This window comes from Phalacrocorax carbo, chromosome 4 (genome assembly GCF_963921805.1).
Source record: "Phalacrocorax carbo chromosome 4, bPhaCar2.1, whole genome shotgun sequence".
NCBI lineage: Eukaryota > Metazoa > Chordata > Aves > Suliformes > Phalacrocoracidae > Phalacrocorax > Phalacrocorax carbo.
Window position 1 is genome coordinate 61,682,362 of NC_087516.1, and position 21,230 is coordinate 61,703,591.

A 21,230-nucleotide genomic window follows, 5' to 3' on the forward strand; every position below is an offset into this window, starting at 1 on the left:
GAAATTTGTGGGGAAGCTCAGACAAACAAGTGATCTGTCAGGATGTTTGAGGTGGTCTGCCCACCACAATACAAAAATATTGGAGGAAATACTTTGAGAGGGCTTGGGTTGAGAGTATAACTAACTTCCTTCACAGAAGGTAAAGAAACTTTAGACAGAACAGTTTATTCATCAAGGTATTTTCCAGAGTGGCAAAACCAGGGATTTAACCCCGCCTCAAGCTGAAGAAGGATTGGCTAGGTCTCCCCATCCCTTAGCAAGTGCTATGCACATGAAACCCGAAGGGAAGTTAGAAAGAATCTAAGAGGGCTAAGAGTGAAGCGATGACAGTTACTTGAACTGGGTCAGTCCTGGATATGAATCACCAGTCCCAGCTATACTTCCCTGAAGGCCTTAGGGGAAAAGAAAGCCAGTACTTAAAGAGGTCACACCTTTGGTGCTTGCATACAGCTGGCAGCTTTTTCTAATGACATCTGGGGCTCTGATCCCTGAATCGCTGTGAAGTTTTGCTTTCAGCACCTAAACATATTAGAAGGCTATTTCTGTGACACAAGACAGCTCAAAGCTCCATGAAGGACATCAGGACTTCAGAGTGCTTGGTGCAGAAATCCCTTTTCAAAATAGGACACAGGCTTCTAAATAGCCCTGGGAAATCAGAAAGATTTGGCCACTACATACGTTCTCTACACTAAGTCATCAGCAAAGGTTTCAATCAGTAGAAACCAAGGTTCAATGAAGGGTTGAACCAAAGGCCTAGCCCTTTAAACAGTCAATTTAGTGCCACAAAAGATGACATTTATTGAACTCCTATTTCCGTCCAAGCAATCCTATGGTGCTGGAATCTTAATCCATTCCTCAACGGCTGATTGGAGCAAACATAAAATAAAATGTTTGAATAAACCAGGAAATATCAGTCAACAAATCTGCTGTCAAGCTTTCTGGCAGCCAGTGCAACCACAATAAAGCAGACGGTTATTTGAAAGTACACTGGAAATTTGCTGCAGCCAAGCCAGTCGTAAGCAGTCTTTTCTAATAAGACTTCGGCAGGGATACATATGCAGGGTTTTTTTTCACCTCAGAGAGGACAGTTTCAGAGCATTATTGCAGAAAGGTAGTCTTTGTTCCTTTTCTCACTGTAAAGCCCCATTTGTAACAGGCAAGCTTACAGACTCTTAGACCATTTTCTATTGAGAATTATCCGGTGCTTTCAGTTTCCTACTGTGATGCGATCAAACCAACAGAAGCTGTCTATAGCGTCTATTTCTCCAAGTGGCTCCAGGAGGGCTCCAAAAAAGATCTAATACACAGCAGCCATGGCACAAAAAGAAGATCAGTCACAGAAATTTAGGGGGTTCTGCTGCAGCATTCAAGAGCTTCTCAACTACAGCACATTTGCATTATCTGTTGTACAGAGGCATTGCTCACCCATCAGGTATGTTCTTTATACTGTACTTACCACCCAGCTGCAGGGTCAATTCACAGGCTATTCATGCAGCCCCACCAGAAGCACAGAACCACAAAGCTGTCAGAGTGGGGAAGATTTCTAGAGATGCGTTTCTATCTCTTTCACTGAAGTAAAACAAAAGCTAAATTTATATCCATTTCAGTTCATCTTTACCTATCACACTCTCAAAAGCTTCCAGATTTGGTGTATTCCCATTCAGCACCGTCAGTGCTGTTAAGAAGACAACAGCAGCCAGAAGGCCAGCCCCAGAGAAGCAATATACTGTTAGCTTTGAGAGTAATACAGGCCAAAACACAGTCTCTGAGCTCCTACTACTTGGGATAGACACCATTGTGTACTGTATATGATTAACCCAGTAAAACAGTGGATTCTCTTCTAAGAATTAACAGGGAGGGATTTAGTTGTGATATTGAAGCCACATTCAAGAAACCTTTGCAAAAACAGCTTTACTGGATCTTCCAGCTGATGCTTGCTTGCAAGCACTCTGGGATCTGAGCATTCTCTCATACAGGAGCTTTGGGGGCACAATCTCCATCCAAGTGGAACAAATGGTAGCTAATGGCATTATCACTGTAAAAGGACTACAAGGCAAGGACTTTCCAAAACTCTGCAGGGTCTCTGGAGAGTCATGCTCCAACTGCTGTCTCTGTAGCTGACAGGAATTAACACCTGTGAGTAAGACTCCATTTGTGGTGGAGGGGGCCAGAAGCAGCCAAGAGATGGGGCCAAATATTGCATCTTGCTTTCTTATTGGGAGCCAAAGAGAGACCGTCCTCAGGATGTTCATTGCAGTCTACCATAATGTTGCACAGACTTGCATAAATCAAACTCAAGTGACCCATCCCTGTATCTTGAGACCTAATCCAGACCCACTGAAGTTAATAGCAAAGCACGAACGCATCTGATGAAACCAGTGGTGCCAGCTAAACCTATGACAGGCATGCATTCAGGGGTAGTTGTTCAGTCAAGGGAAGTGCCATTGCTACATCCTCCTAATCCTCCACAGCATGTGCTCCCAAGTCACAGCATAGCAAAGCAAGCATTTCTTGCAGGCAAACAATCAAGTGTCCCTGCCTGTGGTAATAATCTTGTATAAAGACAAAGCCTTCCAAGATAACCCCTGCCACTGAACAGCAAAACTTTCTTGTCTCTTTAGGACTGTTGTGAAAGGAATGCTGTGAAACTTTGTACTTGGGAATGATCTAGCAAAGCTACATTTTTCCCTTGTGCCATTTCAGTGCCCAAAGAAGAGACCTGAAGAGAACAACGCCTGTACAAGAGACTGTACACTCTGGTACCAAAAAGATGCCATAGACCTTCCCTACTGCTAGTATAACATGTATTCCTCCAGAAGTGGAGAGGAACCAGACCCAGCAGCAACTACCAGTCTGAACAAGCCCAGCAAAAGTAACCGCCTGACCAACAAACAAAACAGCACATACTCATCTTTCTTGGCTGTGCAGCAAAATAAGGTGGTAATGATCCCATTACAGGTGTGCCAACAGCAGTTATCCATTTGACATCAGTGACATATCAGACTCTTGAATTTTAAAGGCAGTACCAATTACACAATCCTTTCGTGTATCATTAACAACCTGGAAGCTATTCATCTACTTAATTGCAATAGTAGCTTTGTGTCTGAGGAAAGGACTTCAACCATTAATATTTGACAAGCACAGACTTGTCAATTATTATGTTTTGGAGTTAAATAGAAGTGTTGAAAATTGACGAGCAACTCTTGAGATATCTCCTACTTTTCCTAAGAGAGCTCTTTTTCACAACCTAATATTAATGTCCTATCATCTGTTTCTTATCCTGGAACAGCACTGCTGTACTAATCTAGTACAAGGTCAATATTCCAGTAATTGTTCTCAGGAATATTCTTGCCTGTGAAGTGACCTGTCACCTCCCAAAAAAACCCAAACAAAAAAACAACCTTTCCCAAAAATCCCACCACCCACAATAAACCAACAATGGTTAGTTGACCTCCGTTATCACAAGATAAACCTAGGTAGAATACAATTCCATTTGCAAGCTCCAGCTGGTATGAAAAGTCAGCACAGATATGAACTGAGATTAAAATTCCAATACAACATAGATTTGTATTCATGAAGAATTAGTTAACAGGAAAATAATAAAATTATCAATTCTAAGCAGGTGGTCACAGGACCGATGAGCCTTATATAAAACTAACGGAAAAGGTCACAACAGACCACCAATGAATACCCTGTAGCTTGTGAGGTTCATTCAGAAATCTGAAGCAGCAAACAAGAATCATAGGCCAGGAAAACCTACATATGTACTTTTGACCTCTCTGAGTAGGCAGTTCCAACAGGAGAAGAACAAGTCAAGATTTGATTTTCTAAGCAACGACCAGTTTTCATATGGGATTGAGAAAGTTTTAATATCAAATGAGAGAAAAAAACCCAGAGATCTGAAGCAATACTGCAAAAGTCAGCAGTAGAGCCAGGACCCAAATCTTAAGGCAATATTAACAGAAGTCCTCCCTTTTCCAGTAACCATCACAAGATGTCAAGAGGTGGTACGACTATGATTTTTATCTTCTTTCTTTTAATGTAATGTCCACCTGACTTCCAGGTTGCTTGAAAGAACCATTACTTTCTGCATTTATTATCCTTTTATTATTTTATTGCACCACACGGCTGCACATATAATTAAGGATTTAAATAATGAATAGATATTAGCATTATGTAAATCATCATAATTTTCCATTAATGGGAACTGGTGGTAACTGCCTGTGAATCACAAGCATTAGAAGTCAGAGTGTCTTACACATTTTTAAATTTGAAACTATATACCTGTTATAAATTACAATCAAAGCAGCTCTTTTGACTACTATTAGATTGTTCCCAACTCAATCTGTTGCACATCTGTTAGCAAAACTTTATGTCCAAGGCCCTTAAGAATATACAGAATATATTAGTATCTTGAATTAAGAGCATGGAGTACCCAAATCATGATTATCCCAACCAAAATTAAATCCTCTGAGTTAACATTATGTATGTCCATTCAAATTACATTTAGCTAAGGTCAGTTATGAAAAACAGCTTCCATCTCACCACTTACTGCTCTCATCCATCTTTTTTAATAAACTCATTACTGAGCCATAATTGGAGAGGTTCGCTTAGGCCAGGACTGGAAAGCATTGGTTTTCTTAATTCTTCTTGCACTTCTGGCTCTATCTATTTCCACAGTGGCTTGGGGTTTAATCCACCAACACTCCAAATAATGAGTTCAACAAAGAGGCAAGAAAACAAAGTCTATTCTAAACAATATACTGCACAATTTTCTTGTTCTACATAAACATGTTTTAATACTGATTTAAATGAAAGATACTGAATCAGCAGCAACGGCTAATGGGACACCCTTCCACATGCTCAAGAGTCAGCAGTGAGGTTCATTATGCTAACTTTGCAGCTATCCATATGCTGGTTATATTAATGATGAATTAGGTCCTTAATTTACATTTCTTGTAACACCACCTCCTTTCACAGGTCATGCAGAGACCAGAAAATCCAGTGCTAACAAGACTAGATGGCTGATGAGGAGAGGATTTGCAGAACAAGGTCTAGAACTGGAATCTAGGCACTTATTCTACTCTGCCTCTTCAGCTTCTCCCAGCACAGCAAAAAATAGGAGCTCTCCTGTTCTGTAGGGTAAGACTGGCTATGGAGAAGTTCTGTTCTGTCTGTCAGGAGAGGTTCCATGTGCATATAGACCACATGGTGGTTACTTTAATATTAGGTTGCTCAGAGTTCCTTCATGTTCCTCAGAACATTTTTGTCCCTGCCATGTTTCCTTTAACCATTCTCACTGTTATTCAGCCTAGTTTTATCACATCAAAACCCAGGATCTGTATCTCTGCCAAAAGGCACATTTACTGTATGTGATTATGATATTGAATTTTCTTTTTAATAAAATAAATTCATCAACAAGTAGACTAGTAGGACTTAGAAAACAGCAAAAGACTTGAATAACCTGTGTTTTACTGAGAAACGATAGAGAAAATACATGGTAGCTTGGAGTGCTATGGCAGGGGTAACTTGACTGTATTGCCCACGGTACATTTTGCCTGGTAGAAGACTGATATGAAAAAAGAATTGAGATAATATATTTAGCTGTTCAACTGCATCTGGATATTCAGTGCCACTTTTTTTTTTGCCCCACCATGCCCTTTTTTTTTTAAATAACCCCGTCTCAAAAATCCTAGGTGATATGTATAAAGACTTTAAACATAATGAGTTTGGGATGTTTGAATATAAAAAAGCCCGGATGCCACCTAGCACAGTAACTTTTCTCCCATATCGGCTGGAGAAGGATGCCCACAGAGGAGAAGGAACAGAGGAATCAAAGATATATTCCCCCAAATACTTCCTCAGCCTTCAGGTTCGTCTTGGTTTGATGAACCTCCTGACTGATTCATTCTGGCAACTTGGCAATAATAAAGCTAAGCATATGTAGCTCTCCTGTATATTCGGCAAATTTTTGTTTTCCAAACATACAGGTCAGTAAGCCATTCTTTATTCAGAACCTTGTACATAACTCTGATTTCTGCTGTCTTTCTCTGTAACTTTCCTAACTCTCAAAAATTATTTTTGAGACAAAGGAACAAAAATGCATGCATTTCTCAAGGTGCAGCACGATGCTATCTGTGCTGCTCTTCATTTCTTTCTTCATAATGCCCAAGTGCCCCTGCCCTCACACCACTTCCCAGCTCCGAGTTGATGTTGTCATGCAATTATCTTTCATAACTGCAGGACTGCTGCTTGGCAGTTACTGTTCACTCAGAGGCCATATATGGCACTGGATTTGCCCAGTGTGTCATTTTCCTCTTGCCTATACTGAATTTCATTTGCTATTTTAATGCCCATTTACTCAGTTTTGTGAGATCATTCTGTAGACCTTCGGTCAAGTCTTTGTCCTTGAAAACCCAAATAACTTCATACATTAGCCAGCTTTATCACTTTGATGCTCACCACCTTTTCCACATTGTTTATGAACATACTGAACATCACAGGACCTAGCAGGGAGTCCAAAGATCACCAACCTTTCCGAAGCATTTACTGATTTACCTGGCCTACATGTACATGTGCACGGGCTGCATGCTCAGGATTAATCCTGAGTTGATACAGATACAGTTGATTTATGTGACAAGGCCCTAACACCAATATTCTGAGTAAGGTGAGAGTTTCAATTACAGTGGCTTAAAAATGTTTGTAGTTCATACTCACGGATCCTTACTCAGGTAATGGTAGCGTGCTTGGCAAGTGGTATTGGGTGAAACTTCTTTGGTCTCTGCATGTTTCTCAGAGTCGTCTTTAAGCACTTAGGTACAAAAATCCACTTCTGCCAGCTTCTTAAGCAGAAATAACAGCGTGTGTATTGGCAGTGGACCCAGCTTATGCAAATTATATGGCAACTATTCTTCTTGTAGATATTCCAGATTCATGTTCAGCAATCTCAAACTGGGCTGGAAAATTGGAGGATCGGGTTTTCTGTACATGCACTGTAGAACTGATCTGCATAGGCACAGTGGCCACTTCTGTGCAACTTTGAACAGGCAATAGTCTGTTTAAAGCAACTGCCTGGTCTGGACTGCTCAGCATCCAGAAGTGCTAGGTAAATACCCTAAGCTGTTCCCTGCCCAACTTACACAAAAATACTGGAGGAGAGAGAAAAGATGTTTGCGGAAAACTAGACACACTGTAGCACTACACTGAAATGACGACCCTGCAAATGACTACACATTAGTCCCATGAGGTCTTGCCTTTTCTCAGGTCTGGGATAGAATGCTTTAATAAAACAGGGCAACATTTTGTAGTGAAACCCATAAGAACCGATAAAACAGCACTGAATGTTGTCTGTATTACATGCTTAAACAGAAACTCCTTGTCCATCAGCCCAGTAACTCAATACTAGTACTGGTAGTATTACAAGTTGATTTACACCTCTGCTAGATGGACTCGACTATATGACATCAGAAAAAGAAATAATGCCCAGAGAAATTATCAGGTTGAGCTAACGAAAGGCAGACATTAGACACTGGCTCTCAATTCAGACTACTTCTTTTCCTGGCAGAACATGATGCACAACAAAACACCAAAGGGAAGTTAGACGATCATGCTCCAAATGTTACACAGGGTTGACTGCCAATAATATGCTAATTCTAATTAGGAATATCAAAACAAACATTTGCAAAATGTCGTTCAGTAAGCCAGTACTCCACAAGCCCTTGATGCTAGTTAGGTGCTACAGAGTTAAAGTCAAGCCTTTCCTACTTGCAGTTTAGTTTGTCCTGCTTAGGTGTAATTGCCACATTTAAGCACACAAGAAAAGCAGAGGAGTTGTGATCATATCTTTAGATGTTTTTAAAACAACCACACAAATCTACTGACTTTTTCAAAACATACATAATCCCGTTGAATTATTAAAACAGGGACGCTATGGTTGAAGGACAATCTATGGTACAGTCTGTCACGTTTACCAGATTCCACCTCAAGAGGCTTATCCCTTTTTCTTCCTTTTGTAAATCCTTCTGGCTTTTGTCCTTAAGGGCAGTGGGAGTGAGCAGCATCTGTTTAACGTTTCCCTGTCCCAGCATATACATACCCACTCTTGATGGTAGAACATTATCTGCTTTGTATTGATCGCTTCCAGAAAGAACATCCAAAATAATCTCTGCTGGTCCAGAAAAACAATTGTCCTCTAGGGATGGGGTGCCTCTGCCCATTTCATTTCAGCAGCAGACTTTTTTGTTTTTTTTTTTTTACTGAACAGGAATTCTGCTAAGATAACAACATGGGCCCTTAACCTGCTGCAAACTTACAGAGCGAGAAAAAAAAAAAGCCTTTGGTTTCCACAAGTTGCAAGTAACTGAAATGCCACTGGATCCCTATGAGAATACAGCTCCACAGTGGCCTTGCTCTGCAAAAGCAGCAAGATCAGTAAGTGGCCAGTCATTTCAAAACAGTCCTCCTGGGATCGGCCACTGCCCTTGGCACTGCTGCCAAATGAAAAAGAGAATCATCCCCCTCCAAAACAAATCTAAAGGCCACTTCAACCCCAGAGAAACGCTCATTACCGGGATGGTCAGACACACACAGGCAGTATGGAAAGTTCCATTTCTCCTGCAGAGAAGAGCTAAGGGATCTGCCCTGAAGGTCTCCTGAGGGAAGAGCTCTCAAGAGCACCAGTAATACTCACAGCCATATCACCTCGCTCAGAGGGGTCCAATAGTTCTGTTTCTGGAAGGAAGCCAGGGCAACAGAAATGGAAAAGGCAATGTTAGGAAAGCTGTCATCAATACAATGACTTGCATTACTGAGCCCAGGGAGGCCCACACCAGCAGCAATGGCCACCCTCCCCAGCATCATACAACAAACTTCCACACATGCAGGCAAGGCCTCAGAAACTACAACACAGAGCAGAAAGAGAGCAAAAGAAGTCAAAACTATCCACCGATGTTAAGATCTCTGAAGTAGCAGGGGAGCTGTTAAATTAAAATGCTCAAGCAATCTTGACAAACAGACTCAGAGACCACTGTACAGAGGAAAGAAAGAAAGTTTGGACTGACATTCAGCTGAGACATTACGAATATTGAATAAGATGAATAATTTTCTGTATGAATTTTTATTATTCCCTCTGAGTCAAGTAAAGAATAAATATGAGGTTTCATTTCACTTTAATGATTTTCTGAATGAGGTTCTGAAGATATAGTCAGAAAAAACAGGGGAAAAAAAAAAAGAAAAACTGTTTAGATATCTGCTTTAGTTTGCTTTATCATACTGCCTCTAATCCCCAGTCCTGGAGAAGGAGCTCTGTGAGCTAAGTCATCAGCTTGGAGACAGAAATGGCCTGCCCCATGTGTAATCTGTTAGGCAGAAAATGGACAGGCAACGAAACACAAGGAAGCAAACTTGTAAGCAACATTTGGTGGATTGAGCACACCAAGGGGAATACTTACACTACTTTAAAATAAAGTGCTTCGTTAAAAGCCCTGGATAAGTACAGTGGGAAAGGTAATGGTATTTAAGTGCTTCAGAACAATAAAATTAGGATATAACAAGACCAGAATTTTCCTTCCACTGCCCAGGGACTACAAAACTACTAAAATAAGCCCATGTCAGAATTGTAACAGAAACATTAAATTCCTGGTTTTAAATATATGCATCACAACTATTAAGGAGGTTTAAACCTAAGTCAGAAAATTCTTAGTGATGGATGAATGCTTATCACACACATCCCTGTACAGCATACAATCAGGTAACTATTTGATCTCAGTCCTCTCAGCCGAATACGTACTAGTGGTGGTAAAGAATTCACACCAAAGAACTTAAGTCCCTTAACCACTGTGAGAAGACCCTCAATGCTGGCAGCAGACACCATCAGGCAATACCAAGCAGATCCTTTCAGATTTAGGTCAGCTCCAACATGGGGCTTTTGAAGTTGAAAAAGTGGATTTGAAGTCAAGCATTGCTTAATTTCACAAAGCATTACTCGGGTTATTGTTCCTCTCATGTTACCGAATCCAAAGGCTGAGTCATTCCTTGGAGCCCAAAATCCTGGGGACAGTTTGTGGGTCTGACAAATCACAGACAGGGGAGGATATGGCAGACTAGGAAGGAGGTAAAAATGAGAACATCCTACCCTTCCCACTTCAGATCCCTCCCCTCCCCTGCCTTTCCCTCTCATGTGGAAAGGAAAACAGTGATCATGTCACATGTAACACTCCAGGAAATGTCAGTGCGCTAATGGAGGTGCCCATCATCATCCTCCTGGAGGTCTGAATTCCCCAGGGTGAGCCAGGCACAAGAAGTACACAAGAGATTCCAATTGCTTAACTGAGAGTTTTCCAAGCTCTGATCCGTGGCCATCTCTGACAGCTGTATGTGAGACGGGGCCAAGTGGCTAAGAGCCCTCTTGGGGGAGGGGCTGCCAGGTTCCCACACCCCATCTAGATGGGTGCTTTACCACTAAAGCCAGGCCCCATAAACCAGTGATCTGCAGTTGTCGAAGATGGATCAACTCTGACAAGAAACACCAAAAGACTCATCTTTAAAATAGCCAGCTGCCCCATGCCTCAGGGACTCATAAGATGGGTACATCACAGGGTCAGTCTCCTATCATGCCCGCTTCAGAGACTGGGTCTCCCTAATCCCAGACCAGCCCATCATAGTGTCTGATATTCTGATAATCTACAGCTCAAAACATCACCAAAGTAGACAAACTAATGAAACAAAGTATCATTTTTGGCAAATCATTTTTGGCAAATCAGTATTTTCTGTTTCACTGAAAACATCCCAGACTGCTCAAACTGTGAGATTATCTTCAACTGCTGCTTGCATCTCCTTTGGAGAAAGATGTCCTTTGGAGAAAGATCTCTTTTAGTATTCCTCTCATGTGGCACCAGATTGTGACTTGGACCTTGAAACTCTGCAGCAGGGCTGCAAAACACAGGTATTTAATCTGGATGCATAGTCATAGGCACAGAGTTCTGCCTGAAACTCAAACTCAACCAGGCGATGCTCAAAATGACTTTTTCTAAGTTTATGTATTAAAGAAGAAAAGAGGCAATTCACTGCATTATACTGAACTTTAGCCACAATGCTGGTAAAAATTACACTGCATTTTAAAAGGGGGCCATTTACCTTTTGTTCTTAGCATTCCCACAACGAAAACCTTATATACAGAAAACCTTATATACAGGTCCTAATCCACTTCCCACATAAAACCAGCTGTAGCTTGCTGTTCTTTTTTATTAAGAAGATATTTTGCTTAAGCCTGGCATTCTTAAGACAGACTATAATTTTTTGAGAAGCGCAATGTCTTGAGATCTCACAGAACCCTCCCTTGCATGAGCATGAAGCAAGGGACATTTCACGTCCCATGAGGCAAAAATCTTATCTGGATAGCTACTACCTCTGTGACAATTTGCTTGCATTCAGACAAGATTATTTCCGTGACCTTGTCAGGCCACACAAATACATGAAATAAGCAGAGGAAACAGCTCACATAAAAATTGCAGTCACAAACCTGCAATTAAAGAAGTCCTAGACACATCTTTTTCATTGCCTGCATTCAATTTTAGACATTTTTTTCCCCCCTAAACAAACCTTGTTTCCTCTTCTCTCTCCATTGTTTTAATTAAAGCGTCTCTTTAAAATCATCTTCGGAGTATTCTCCTATGACATTTTACTGTTGAGCAATGAACTACTCTTGGTGGTTTCCCAGATCTCTTGCCAATGTAACCATGGAGACCCTGCCAGCTGCTACATCATCTTGAAGAATTTTGTCTGTCTCACTAGCTTCCCCAACAACAAAGTCATTATCCAAAAATGGAGTCACAATAGGTGCAAGATTTTCTTAATTTTTGCAACACTCACTAGCTTACATGCTTATTATGTCAACTGTTGAATTTGTTGCTCATTATTAAATAACTGTATTTGCTATTTACATAAGAATAGCATGCAGGGGAAATATAGAGAGGTTATTGGGTTAATGCCTATATTCTAAACTGTCCAAGGGATAAGATCCCAACCCATGACATAAAATAGTATATAAAAATAAAAATGCGACATTAGCTGAAACAAAAGGCTGTATGCATCTATTCTCAGATGGTGTTAGAGCACAGCTACTGAATGAGAACAGCATGGACTCTCAGATCAAAGGATCTAGAAGCATATGCCAAACCTATACTTAACTGGTGAACCTACAACCGTAGAAACAGGCTCTGTTTACCATCATCTCTTTTCAGCATCTTTCACGTGGAACGGGTGAGAAGAAAAATTCAAGCAGGATGCTGAGAGGAAATAAAGGGGACGAGGGAGAAAGAGTACAACTTCCGCCATTTTCTTAGACTTTAATTGTAATGTTTTTTCCACTGCTTCTGGTATGGATGCCTCACTGAGGTTCTGATCCCATAACAAAGCAGAGAAACAATTTCTTCTCTTCTAGGTTTTTTCATTCCCCCTTCATTGCTTCTCCTTCTTCTCACTCTCCTCTTTCCTTCGCACATTATGGGCATGGCCTGTCCAAACAAGGCAGAATCTTTTGCAGCATTTCAATAAACCAACAGCTAAAAGCACAGTTAAAAGTAAAGCTTTAAAGATCCCAGAACAGGTTAGTACAAGCTAGTCAGATCTGTGTGTGGGTGATGGACAATGAGCTCTGCCTGTCTCTACAGTACCAAAGTTACTGATTACAGCCAACACCCAGTGCAGAGACTCTGTTTATTTTGCTGTTATCATCTTAGCCCTTTAAGAGGCATTTATTTCTAACTCCTTTCAAGGAAACATGATCACACTTCAGGAACAAGAACTCCAGCAGTGTGAGCCCATATTGCCTATTTTGTGCTCTTTTTCAAACTCTAATTTGAACAAAGGCTTCAAAAGCATTCTTCCCCTCAATCACTCCTAAGAAAAAAATAAAGCAAACAAGCAATACTGGCCGAGTAGGCCTTTTTTAACCCTTTACATTTTGAATGCTGCAGTAACTTTTTAGCTTTTCCTATTGCGTTTATAAGTTAAAGGTAGCAGCTCTTCCTAACAGGCATTGCTGTCCATGCATGGAGTGAGTTCAGGTACCTGTATAGCTCCCGTATCTCTGGCCCATTTATTCCATTGAAATTAATTCACCAATGCTGTGTTCACAAACAGCAACAGGAAGCCTCCATCACAAACAGCTCTAGAAGGCTACAGACACACAGACAAGGCTGATGGAGAAAAAGTACCTGCCCCCAAAACTCGCTATAAAACTGTCTCACCTACATCTCATAGCATCAGTCCATGGCTTGGTATGTCTGCAAACACAGTCTGGGGCAACTAATCCCACTGGCCTGTGGTGTGAGATACAAGAGAACACCAAAATCTTCAGACCAGTTTAAACCATGTCAGAGAGACAGTGTCAGGAAAGGGATGGGGATTACAAACACCGTAAACCTGCCTGTGGCAAATGGTAAATCGGGCTGGCATTGCTGTGCCCATGGAGATTGATGGAAAGCAAGGGAAGAGGAAGATTGCATGGACTGTAAGAAAAAGACCTGCCGCTAGGTGCTGAGAGCCTGAAAAGCCTGTCAGGAAATTCTCCTGTTTGGAAAAGTGGAAGGCAAGTCTGCCCTAGTGAGACTGACAGCAATCAGTTTTCCACCAGCAGCTCCAGGGGCTATGTCACAGAACCTACTGGAATTGCAAAACACAATTCCTAGTTCAAGATACTCCAGCTTTTAGATATTGATTCTTGCTAGACTTTCCTCCATGGTTTGAGACAGAGTGTGAGGTGCACAGCTCCTGCAGCCTTTATAGGAAAGAAGAGTTTTTCCTATACTATGCTGTCCAGTGAATAGCACTGCCTCTTTGCAGCCTAAAAAGATAGGGCTTTGTGTCTCTCACAGGTAGCAGAGCATTTGCTGGGGCTCTAGCTTTACTTTCAAAGCATGTGAAGATACCCAGTTACTGCCAGTTTTATGCAATAAGTTTAGAATCTTTTCTAATACAAGTTATATATAGTGTTCATGCTGTACTAACATGAGGCAGTGAAATGGAGCTGTCCAACTTAAAGCAACTCTTGTTCTACTTCAAAGCTCTCAAAGGAAGCTGAAGTATACCTGTTAAGTGCACAGCAGCTTGTTAAACATGGGATCTTTGCTGAAGTAGCTCTCTGCCTGCATTTTATTAAGATACATGTGTCTGTCAGTAAGGAAGGGGGACACCAGGCCTTTTTTAAATCTCATAGGGAGAAGATACTAAATAACAACAGCTCAGAAAGTTCCATGTCTCTACTAACCAAGCGTACGATCAATTTATTAGTGAAAAGTTTTGACAATGGTGGTGTATGCAGGCCCCTCACCTGAATGGGTCAATGGACTCTACAGCAGTAGCCCTCATATTTTGAGTTAGTTCCTCCCTCCCCCAAATCCTCCCCATTCCACCCCAAGAGCTATCATAGAGACTGGTCACATTCAGAAACCATGAGTGAGCATCACATACCATAAACTTTACATAAAATGAAGTTGTCTATTTACTTTGATAAGAATCACAAGGTTTAGGATAGGGCAAGTCTTCATACACATGGCTTTACAAGTGGAAGAGAGCAGGCAAACACCTTCCTAATAGTACAGTGATGTCTAAGATGTATGTATATCAGGGCAACCAGGGCAGCAGGTCACCCTTCCAGGGAAAACAAAATGTACTAACAGACAAGGGAGGAAAAAGTCAAAAGTACATGCTGAGAAAGAATCAACAATCTGGAGTAGAAAATGAGAAATTGAACAAACCCCTACTTCAGCCCCTCGAGCAAATTCTTCTGCTGCAGCAAAGCATCTTTGCTGAAGAAAGAAGACAGAGTATGCAGTAGGAGCAAACTTCCTGCCCTGGGTAGTTTGGCATTAGCTCCAGGTTGCCAAGTGGATGCAGGGAGAGGCAGAGATTTATCACAAGGTCCTTTGAAAGGTGCAGTAATTGAAGCACATTCTTTCTTTCCCTTTTCTTCATTTTTGTCACTATAAACATCACAGACTCTGTCTATTTTGCATTTCATCAATACACTCACATTTCCTTTAGGTTTTATCTTGACTAAAAGTGCTATGAAGGTTATCACCATCTTCTGGGTGTGATGACCCTTCAGAGCAGATATTTAAAGAAGAAACATCTTCTGGTGAGACACGTTAGCCAGGAATGCTCTCTGACAGAGTGGGGTATCAAGTAGAAAATCTGAAAACTGAGTGTCCTGGGGGAGCACATAACACCTTAAAATCATGAACTTGTTTTTAGCCTAAAGGGCAGAAGCCATACTTTCACTATAAAATCAAACAAACAAAACAAAACCCCCAAGAAAACCCAAAAAAACAAACCCAGGTCCTCTAAAATCCAGACAGATAGCTTATATTTAAAAGGAAAGGAAAGCAAAGCAATCTGCAATTTTCACATGTGTTAGCTGTGAAGGTAAATGCTTCGTTTTTTACTTGCCTGCTAATCCAGGAGAAGATTAAAAACTGCTCTGGCATGACTAAGATTTTAACTGAAGGTAAATCTTAGTTTAAGATTCAATTCAGGCTAAATCCATTAGCTTGCATTAAGAACATCCTTCTCCACAGCACCACCCGCCTTTCTCCCACACGGTGGTAGCAATGGAAAGAAGCCATTCTACTCTGAGAACACATATAAATGGACTTCTCAAAGCACTCACCAGCAGCCTGCCAGGGTTCCTAATCTCAACAACTCCAATGACAGGAAACCAAGGCCAGACACTTCTGAAAATGTTGCCTGGTCCAAGTATGTACAAAATTGTTCATTGTGATTGAGATAAACCAACACCTTTCATATCACCCCCACCTCTTTGGAGTGGCCCCTACCACTCAGGATTGTAGTACAATCTGGGAACTTTTTCTCCTCAGTTTACATAAACCGCACAGCACAGCTTGAGACAGAATAATTAAACCAGAATTAGGTTAACATGTTAAACTTTTTTTTTTCCCCCCACTCTGAAAATTTCAATTAGGTAATGTCAAAAAGTCTAAAAATATGTTTGAGCAAAAGATGAACAGGAAAGAATTTTGAGTAATTTGAAGAAATAAATAACTTACATTTTCAATGGATTTACATTTCAAACACCCTTTCACATTATTTTTAATGCCTTTAAAAATAGAAATATATTAGTTAATTTCATGTTGTCCTAAGACAGTGTAATTTGTCCTGAAAACAATACCCCCCTTTCCATTCAATTCAAAACTTTTTTCATGGGTACAGATATTGATACCTGACACTGGCTTCAAAAGAACATGCAGCCTCCTCTAATTGGAGCAACATAGCTAAGTTTTGAAATACTTGGAATACTGTACGAATAAGATAGTCTTAGAACTTGCTATATGTGATTAGATAGAAGGGAGTCAGGAGACACTGTATGCTTAAGTAGAATAAATAAGGAAGATATGCTAGAATAAGCTCCTTTAGTATCAGTAAGAATTGTGTAACCAATCCAAAAATGAACTGAGCATGCCCACAGACTGAGTTCAACCAGCAGATGTAGTGAGGAAGACTATCAAGGACCACCAGAGGATCCTGGAAGACCACCAATGAACATGAATGTGCATGCATTAAGGACATTTGCGTATATTAATAAGTTCCAAGAATAGTATGAATATGATAATAATTTCCTAGAAATATAATGAATATGTATATTTTGTTTGCATATAACCCCTGTAGTAGAGCAACTCGGCATACACACTAGGTGGAGCAATCCCCTGGGCACCCGGCACTGCAATAAAGAATGCCTGCTTTCTACAACTAAAAATAGAGTTTTAGAGGGTTCTTACATTTGCTGACTTAAGTTATCAATATCACAATGAAAAAAACTGTCTAGGTTTTTTTTTTCCCCAGCTTCAGTAGGAAAAGAATGTGTCAGCATGCCAAGGCCACCTGAGCTTTCTTTAGTTAAAATAGCAGCTATGTAAAACATTATAGTGGGTTGACCTTGGCTGGATGCCAGGTGCCCACCAAAGCCACTTTATCACTCCCCCTCTCAACTGGACAGGGGAGAGAAAATACTATGAAAGGCTCGAGGGTCAAGATGAGGGCGGGGAGGGATCACTCAGCAGTTAGCATCACAAGCAGAACAGACTCGACTTGGGGAAATTACCTTAATTTATTAACAACCAAATCAGAGTAGGATAATGAGAAATAAAACCAAGTCTTAAAAACACCTTCCCCCCACCCCTCCCTTCTTCCCAGCCTTAACTTTACTCCCTATTGTCTCTACCTCCTCCCCACCAGCAGCGCAGGGGGATGGGGAATGGGGGTTGTGGTCAGTTCATCACATGTTGTTTCTGCCACTCCTTCCTCCTCAGAGGGAGGACTCCTCACACTCTCCCCCTGCCCCAGCGTTGAGTCCCTCCCACAGGAGACAGTCCTCCATGAACTTCTCCAGCGTGGGTCCTTCCCACAGGCTACAGTTCTTCATGAACTGCTCCAACATGGATCCCTTCCACGGGTGCAGTGCCTCAGGAACAGACTGCACCAGCATGGGTCCTTTCCACAGGGTCACAAGTCCTGCCAGCAAACCTGCTCCAGCATGGGCTTCTCTCTCTCCGTGGGTCCTGCCAGGAGCCTCCTCCAGCACAGGCTTCCCACACGGTCACAGCCTCCTTCAGGCATCCACCTGCTCCAGTGTGGGGTTCTCCACAGGCTGCAGGTGGATATCTGCTCCACCATTAACCTCCATGGGCTGCAGGAGGACAACCTGTCTCACCATGGTCTTCATAATGGGCTGCAGGGGAATCTCTGCTCTGACACCTGGAGCACCTCCTCCCCCTCCTTCACTGACATTGGTGTCTGCAGAGTTGTTCCTCTCACTCTTCTCTCCTGCTGCAATTGTGCAGTTGGGGTTTTTTTCCCCCCTTCTTTAATATGTTATCCCAGAGGCACTACTGCCATCACTGATGGGCTCAGCCTTGGCCAGCGGTGGGTCTATCTTGGAGCTGGCTGGCATTGGCTCTATCACATCTAGGGGAAGCTTCTGACAGCTTCTCACAGAAGCCCCCCGCTACCAAAACCTTGCACGCAAACCTGGTGCAAGCATATTCACAGCATATAAGATTTTTATTTGCAACAAATAATGAAGAAATAATGAGACTTCAAGAGGAAAATGCAGAACTGAGCGCCAAAACAAAGGTGTAGATACCACTGGAAAATTATATCCTGAAAGAATTAGTATTCTCTCCTTCAGCAAACTACTGATTTTAGATTACTTTGGACCGCGTAGCCTCCAGGTGATTACCTCTGGATTCACAGCAAATGAACCCGTCATACGTTCTGTTCAATTTCCAATCCTATTTTCTACCTGTAGGCTTTCCCCCAATGATTGCTAGCTCTAAACACTACAGTGCTTGAGTTTAATGGCACTCTAGCTTAAAAAAACTCTTCATGGTCATTAAGAGAAAATGATTGAATTAATTCAGGAACTCAAGAGCATTCAGTTGAACTGATATTAAACCTCAAAAATACATGAGCCAAAGTCCATTTAGGAAAAAGGAAGCTAAAAATGGATAATAAAAAATAGGCACAATTCAGTTTTAATAGAACTAAAGCATCTTAAGAAGAAAACACTCTAATGAAGCACTTAATGACTACTTAAAATTATTTTAACAACTGATGACTTCAGAGAGAATTTAAAAGATAATTTCCCATCAAAAAGCCTTATGCAAAGTCACACCACTACCCATTAAGTCTAAGAGCTTGGGTTGAGTAACTCTGCACAGCCACATCATAGAGAAAGGACATGGATGTTTTCTAGGCAGAGATGATATTCTGCATTTTATATATTTATGCATACAGAATGCACAATCAGGATTACTTTCATAGAAGCATAAAATCAGACCTAAGACATCAAGCCCAATTCTTTAGAACCGTCTGTATAATACTTACTACATTGAACAGGGCCCACAGTAGAAATCAGCCCGGACTCCCCCTCTTTCCCATCTAAATCTTACAAGACAGAAAGTTTCTCTCAACATGATACATAAAAATTTTAAGTCCTTCGGTATGAAACACATCAAGACCTCAAAAATCAGAACGTAGCCTGGAATGAAGAACAATCAGGAATCCCTAAAATTCTAATAATATCACAGATTTTGTCAGATGGAAATACTAACAGAATTCTAGAAATGAACCAGGCTCCATATTACAAAGAAGTCCTGAAACCAATTTAAAATTGAGCTAGTAGTACCCTGGGACTTTCTGAGCATGCGTAAGAGCACTAGGACATCCACCCCAACTTTTCCAGGTGGTGTCAATATGCATTTTTTCCCAGGAAAGTGGGGGAGGGAAAAATACCCTACAGAGGTTTAATGACACTTCATACAGGAGGCTGCAGCATGCTCAAAATAATCAGTCCATTTGCGCAAATAAACTCTTTCTCCCTTTTGTTCTGGCCTGAGCCCTGGGTAGCAATATCCTATTTACTGCCTCCTCCTATAAACATTTTGTTCTCTCCTGTTCCTCCAGTAGCTTAAAAAGGTAAAATTAAGAGACGTCAAAGGTCTACCCACACCTACTTGGTCCACTGGGTTAGCAAACATACCTGTTTCCATAGCAACGGCACAAACAGGAGAAATCTGACCAACATTTCAGCTCATCTTCAATCCCCTACAACAAATGCCTTGTTACTCGTTCATAGCTAGATCAGCTGCAGGTGGTTTCCAGCAAGATTAAAGGTCAGAGTTATCTGAGGTGCTCAGCAAGGGGCACTGCCTCACTAGACTCAATGAGATTGCAAGTCCTACACAAGTGCTCCAGATTTCTCCCTGTCAGCTTAAAGGAAGGACAACTGGTTCCTCAAGGCCAGCCCTCACTTTTTTTTTTCCTTTCTCACACTGCAACATATTCTCTTTTGTGTTCTTCCGAAAAGTCAGACAGTCTCATCAATCCTGAAGTACAAAGGTCCTCCTCCTTCTGACTCCTGCAATGTTATAAAGAGTGTAAGTTGCCTTCTTAATAACCACGGCGCTTGGAGTTTTGCTGTATGTGGTAAGCTCAGCTTTGCTTAGGGAAGTATCCAAGCAGCTGGGCTCTGGGTATCATAAAGTTGGTCCTCGGTTAATGTGTTTGCATTAGACCTATGTTATATTACTTCATGGTATAAGAAATGAAGCTCAGCAATTCAACTTTTCATCTAAGCTAGCTGTGTACTAAAGTGGCAATTCTTATACCTGATTCTCAGCAAGATAATTCCTTTACAGATGTTTTCATGGCAAACCGATTTCCCTTGTGTTTAGCTGCAGTTACAGTCAACACTGTTAATTTACTTCTCCTTCTACTAGGCAATAAATTGTTGCACAGTTTCCCTTGAAGGGAGAGATATTACTGATTTATGTTGCATAACAGGAGAGCCTGATACCAACCATTGATTCAAATGAGCAAAGACCACTGCAGAATCTTGATGGAATCAACACAACAAACTGCAAAATATCACCAGCTTAACAGGTGACAATAGCATCCTCTGCCTTAATATTTATCTCCACTATCTTCAGAGCCACTTACTTGCACTTTATAACTGCTTAAGCTGTATCTTTAGAGAAATCATGACGCTTAACATTTCACAACTGCCAACTGTCTGGAATTCAGATTGAAAATACCCAGGTTACAGCAGTTATTCATAGCGCAATTCCACAAGACATAGGGTTTGGCATGGTTACAGCATATGGATGCCAAGAAGGACATGTGTAGCACTGGCATAGAAGAAATTCTCTCTCAAGCATCAGTACAGAAAGGCAAGGCTTTCTAGGGTCTTGAAAGACAACAGGAAGACATGATCTTCCAGAGGACCTTTTACTTCAGACAAGCTAGAATGCATAGAGGAGAGGCACTCTTCACTGACTGTCTAAAAAAGCCTAGAGAAGGCTCTGTTTAAAGCTCAGACATCTCTGGTATCCCACAGAATAGTACAGTTCCTCATCCCCTCCAATAACACACCACGTTTAGTTTAGATACTGAGCGAAGGAGGTAATAGGAGCAACTGAGGAGGAAGAAGGACTGATTTAGATTGCACTTGCAGGGTCCCTTCTCAACAGTAGTCAGGCCATTTAATTCCTATGTGGAGTTGCTGTTCTAGAACAGTGTACAGAACTAAAGACGTGGGACCAGTCCATATACTCTCTGGAACAGTCACTTGAAATGTTCGTAATGTGATGACACAGGGTTAATTCTCTGCATTTACAGCTTCATCATAGGCCTGCTAGGAAGCAGCCAAGAAAGAA